The sequence below is a fragment of the Elephantulus edwardii genome, unplaced genomic scaffold, assembly GCF_000299155.1.
Source record: "Elephantulus edwardii isolate Elephantulus edwardi_28Jun2011 unplaced genomic scaffold, EleEdw1.0 scaffold00161, whole genome shotgun sequence".
NCBI classification, from domain to species: Eukaryota; Metazoa; Chordata; class Mammalia; order Macroscelidea; family Macroscelididae; genus Elephantulus; species Elephantulus edwardii.
The window spans coordinates 3,263,831-3,269,905 of NW_006399911.1; the positions used below are offsets into that span (position 1 = coordinate 3,263,831).

The window sequence follows — 6,075 nt, forward strand, 5'->3', positions numbered from 1 at the left end:
CAGCAATTCCACTACTGGGAATATACCCTAAAGAGACTATAAATGACATCCAAGTAGATATATGTATACCCATGTTTATCACGGCTTTGTTTACAGTAGCAAGGAGTTGGAAACGACCTAAATGCCCATCAACAAACGAGTAGTGCATACTTTTTAAAGTCAGTTCTGCTATGACATCAAATATTTCATTTCTTATTCATGTTATTTGCATCTTCTCCTTATTTTCCTTTGTTAGATTTGTCAGTGACTTAAAATCAACATATAGTCTTGATGATTCTTTTAACTTTTTTTGTTTGTTTGTTTCATTTATTAGTGGTAAGGAGTTGTGCTGCCAACCCAGAGGAACTTGGTTCAAATCCACAAGCTGCTCCACAGACAAAGATGGATAATCTCCACCTGTCTAATTTACTGCCTCGGCAACCAATGGAGGGTCAGCTATGAGTTGATTCTGACTCAGTGTTACCAACAGCAACAAATAACCTCTATTATTTCCTTTGTTCAAAAGACTGCTGTGTTTGGTTGCTATTCCTTTATTTTTTTTTAAACAAAATTTTTATTTTTACTGGTTTACTTATAAAGTTTGTATACATTTTTATTGATATTGGATCTTTCCCATTTCCTTTATCCACCTCTCTCTTTCCCCATCAAATTGTGTGCCCCCAATCTGGTCAATTCTCACCCCTCTACTCACCCCACTGGATCCCCATACACATTTTACTATTTATATTTCTACAACAATGGTCTTATTCAGTATTTGTCCTTACGGGCCTGAGTTAGTTCACTGAGCATTCCTTCCCAAATTAGGCAATGATTTACAAAATTATTGCTCCTGCATGCTGCGTAGTATTCCATGAAGTGAATGCACCATAATTTCTCAATGCATTCAATTTTGCTGTTTCCACTTTCTTGCGATGGTAAACGTGCTGCAATGAACGCTGGTATACAAATCTCCATTTGTGCCTCTTTAACTCTTGATGTTGATTTTGGTTCTTTCTTCTATTTTAATGTACATGTTTATGACTAGAAATTGACCTATGTGCATTGCTTGTGCCATTTCCTAAAGATCTTGTGTTTTCATTCTCATTTATTCCAAGAAAATTTTAAATAATTTTTTCCCATTATTATAGTTATTTTCTTATTTTTTTTTTTGTAAAAGCTCATTTGTGCTCTTTTGTGAATGCATAATAAAGTTCCATGAATTTGTTCACTTTCCAGTATTTCTTACTGATCAATTCCAGAGAAGAATAACCATTTAATAGAGTGAACTGGTCACTGCAGTTGCTCTATGAATGATAACACTGCTTCTCTCACTGGCCATATCAAGGTTCATGTGGTTTGATTCTCCTTTGGTCTGAAGTTATTCTAAATGTAGTCTCACACCAGATATTTGGGTAAATGGTCAACTCTGGTGTTACCTGAAGTCGTTACAGATCTTGTTTGTGCACTTTTTTTGGTCTATGCACTTGTTTCTGAATCCCCCCGCCCCGCCCCGCCCCAGAAATGTAGCATGTGGCCTGACTGGAACAATTACCATTGTTGGATTATTATTGTCAAGTTCAAGCCCAGAATACTCTGATGTTTCGGTCCATTTGTTACTAGGTCCTCCTCCTCCTGCTCCTAGTCTTCCTCCTTCTCCTCCTCCTCTTCGTCCTCCTCCCTCTTCTTTAAATTGGTTTCCTTACAAAGTTCGTACACATTGTGTTTCACATTATTCTTCATTCATATTGTGTTTCATACAATCATTCTCATCCATTATGTTTTATAAAATCAGTCACCATTGGACCTTGCCCATTATTACCCTGTCTTTTTGCCCAGAACTTTCCATTTCCTTTCCCCTCCCTCCATCCACCAAATTGTACAGCCCTGTAGTTTTGCCCCTACCCATCCTCAGCCCTGTCCCCCTTGAGTTCCCATGCATGTTTTACTAGCTATCTTTCTATTTTTACAATAATGTTTTCTGCAGTATTTGTCCTTATGAGACTCCATTCGTTCACTCAGCATAATGCTCTCCAGCCTCTCCCAAGTTACATTGTGCTTTTCAGAATTGTTACTCCTGAGAGCTGCATAGTATTCCATTGTGTGAATGTATCACAATTTCTCAAATCATTTGGTTGTGGTTGGACATTTGGGCTGTTTTCATGTTCTTGCAATGGTGAATAATGCTGCTACGAACATTGGTGTACAAATTTCTATTTGTGTCTCAGTTCTAATTTTCTGGGGGTATATCCTAGCAGTGAAATAACTGGGTCATAATGGAGTTTACATACCTTTTCAATCTTTATGCAGAACAGATTATCCAGGAGGCTGGGCTCTATGAAGAGAAATGTGGTATCAGGATTGGAGGAAGAATCATCAACAATCTGCGTTATGCAGATGACACAACCCTGCTTGCTGAAACTGAGGAGGACCTGAAGCGCTTGCTGTGAAAGGTCAGAGACTGCAGTCTTCCATATGTATTGAGGCTCAATATCAAGAAAACAAAGATTCTCATCACTGGGCGATTGGCAGCATCATAATGGATGGTGAAGAGATTGAGATTGTTCACAGTTTTGGTTTGCATGACGCCACAGTCAACACTCTTAGCACCAGCAGCCAGGAAATTAAAAGACATACTGCATTGGGAAAGCCTGCAGTTAGAGACCTCTCTAAAGTATTGAAGTGCAATGATGCCACTCCGGAGACTAAGGTGGCCTGATACATGCCATGGTCTTGCAATCACTTGCTATACATCAGAGAGCTGAACAGTGATGAAGGATGATAGGAGAATTAATGCCTTTGAACTGTGCTTTGGAGAAGAACATTGAACTGCTAAGAAAACTAACAGATTTTTCCTGGAGAGGGTGAAGCTGGGTTGCTCCTTGAAGGCAAAGATTCTGAAGTTTCATCTGACATACTTTGGACATGTTGCAAGGAGGGACCAGTCCTTGGAGAGGGAAGTCATGCTTGGGAGGGTGGAGGGACAGCTCAAAGAGAGGAAGACCCTCGATGAGATGGATTGAGTCAGTGACTGGGGTAATGGGGGTACGTGTGTTGGAGATTGTGAGATTGGCACAGGATAGGACAGAGTTTAGGGCTGTTGTACATAGGGTCACTATGAGGTATAAGCCACTCAACGGCACATAACAACAACAACAATGGAGTTCCTATGTTCAACTTTTTGAGGAAACACCAAAATGCCTTCCAGAGAGGTTGGACCATTTTACAATACCAACGATGTATGAAAATTCCCACCTCTCTACATCCTCTCCAACATTTATTGCTTGTTGCCCTACTAAACTTTGACATCGCTACTAGAGTGAAATGGTAACTCATTGTGGTTTTGATTTACATTTTTCTTATTGTCATGATTTTGAGCATTTCTTCATGTGTCCGTTAGCCACCTGAATGTCTTCCTCTGTGGAAAGACTTTCCATGTCTTTTGCCCATTTTGTAATTGGGCTATTGATCTTTTTCTTGTGGAGGTCCAGGAGTATTCTGTAAACTTTTTACATGAGACCCTTGTCTGAGATGCTATTGCCAAATATTTGTTCCCAGTTGGTATTGCAAGTCTCAATAAAAGACCCAAGTAAATGGAAAAATGTTCCCTGTTCATGGATAGGAAGACTCAATATTGTGAAAATGACAGTCCTACCAAAAGCAATCTACATGTTCAATGCAATATCAATACAGATACCATATTCATTTTTCAAGGAGATTGAAAGGGAAATTGTCATGTTTATTTGGAGAGGAAAGAGACCCCAAATAAGCAAAGCACTTCTGAAAAACAAAAATGAAACAGAAGATGCTCCCTGACCTCCAGATGTATTACATAGCAGTAGTAACCTGAACAGAATGGTACTGGTATAATGACAGACACACAGACCAATGGAACAGAGTTGAGAACCTAGAAATGGACCCATCTATCTACGGCCAACTGATATTTGACAAGAAAACAAAACCTATCAAAATGGGGAAATGACAACCTCTTCAACAAATGGTGCTGGCAAAACCGGATTGCTACCTACAGAAAGCTGAAAAAGGATCCACATCTCACACCACACACAAAAATCAGATCAAAGTGTATCAGAGACCTAGGAGTAAAGTCCAAAATCATAAAGATCATAAGATACAAACTGGGACCAAGCTTAGAATCCCTAGCCTATGTTATAAAAAGACAGCCAAATACAGCCAGAAATGTACAATCTGGAGAAGATAAAATTGATGAATGGAACTTGCTAAAGACTAAATATCTGTGCTCATCAAAAACTCCCCCCACTAAGCCCTGCTTCTTGATTGCTATGTGTGGATGCCTTACCACAGTGTGAACTATCACCATGATCTTCTGCTCCACTACCATTCTTAGTCTGTTGTGCTTTGCTTCACTGTAGTCTTTTCAGAGCCTGTATCTTCAATGCTTCCTCAGGGTGCTTGCTGATTATTATGCTTGTTAATCCTGACTAATGCTCTCTCTTGTTGACCTTTGTAGTCATCATGGCTAGGGCAAATTTCACTCATTAGAGCATCAAAGTTTGGGTCTGGTCTCAGTGATTGTTCAGAAACTGGATTTTTCTGACAGGTAGAATACTCTTTGTTACCACTTCTAATGGCTGTGATAATGCAATCCGCACAAAATGGTGTAAACACTCCTTTATAGTCATAGTGTTCCTCAAGATAGCCAAACAAATTTGGCATCTAAATTTACTGTGTAGACTTCGAAGTGGAACAATTTCCAAACCATCCATTATTGCCTTCTGAGGTGTTCGCTGCTAATTCCTAAAATACGAAGTTCCCATGTTTTACTTAATGGCTGAGTTCCATTTGTCTGTCAGAGGAATTGCTTGCTGCTACTTTATTCCTATATCCTTGACCCCTTTAAAGCTTCATTTTAAACTTCTATTATCAAGCAGGCCATGGTCTTCCTGGTCACTTGCTATGCATCGGAGAGCTGGACAATGAATAGGGATGACAGAAGAAGAGTTGACGCCTTTGAGCTGTGGTGTTGGAGAAGAGCACTGAACATCTCATGGGTGGCTAAAAGAATAAACAAATATGTCTTGGAGAGGGTGCAGCCAGAGTGCTCTTTGGAGGCAAGGATGAGGAGGCTTGCCTCACATACTTTGAGCCTGTTGCTAGGAGGGTCTGGGAAAGGTGGAGGATTGGCAAAGGAAAGGAAGACCCTCAATCAAGTGGATTGACGTGGTAACTGCAACAATGGACTATAGTGTGTCAGGAGGTGTGAGAATGGCATAAGATAGGACAGGGTTGAACCTGTTGTTCATAGGGTTGCTATGGGTTGTACTCAGCTCAACGGCACCTAACAATAACAACAACAATTATCGAGCAGTTCTCAAGCAGGGTGTTATTTAGGTTCCATGTCAGTGATATTCTTTCCTTGATTATCCTTTTGTTGATTTCTAATTTTATAGCACTGTGATCTGAGAAGAAACTATAGTATTTAGGTGTTTATTAATTTGGGGAAACTTTCTTTATGACCTAACAGGAGGTCTGTTCTGGAGAATGATGCGTGTGCACTGGAGAGGAGTGTATTGTGCTCCTGAGGGGATGCAGTGCTCTGTATTTATCTACTAGATCAAGAAGTAGTGTATTGTGGATAAGCAAAGTAATACAAGAAGAAGGAAAACCAGATAGAAGACCTTAGGCTTGCTGATCTCAAAATGCACCACACAGCGACAGTAATGAAATCAGCTTGGCACTGATACAGGAACAATTATATAGACCAATTAAATAGAATTAAGAAACCAGAACTGCCTACCTATGGAACACTAATTTTTGACATACAGATGAAACCCATTAAGTGGAGAAAAGACAGTCTTTAACGGTGTTGGTAATATTGGATGTCTTTTCAGAAAATGGGAACAAGATCTATACTTCATACAATATATAAAAACTAACTCAAGATGGATCACAGATCTAGGCATAAAACCCAAACCTATAAAGATTATCAAAGGTGAAAAAAATGGAGCAAACTTAGAATCCCTACTACATGGCATGTTGTTGTTACGTGCCGTCGAGTCGTTTGCGACTCATAGTGACCCTATGTACAACAGCCCTAAACCGTGCTCTATCCTGTGCCAA

The 6,075-nt window shown here is 39.7% G+C and overlaps 1 pseudogene; it reads right to left on the reverse strand.

Annotated features, from left to right (window-relative positions):
• Positions 1 to 1,157: 1,157 nt before the first annotated feature.
• LOC102846702 overlaps positions 1,158 to 6,075 on the reverse strand; it is a 10,651-nt pseudogene continuing 5,733 nt past the window's right edge.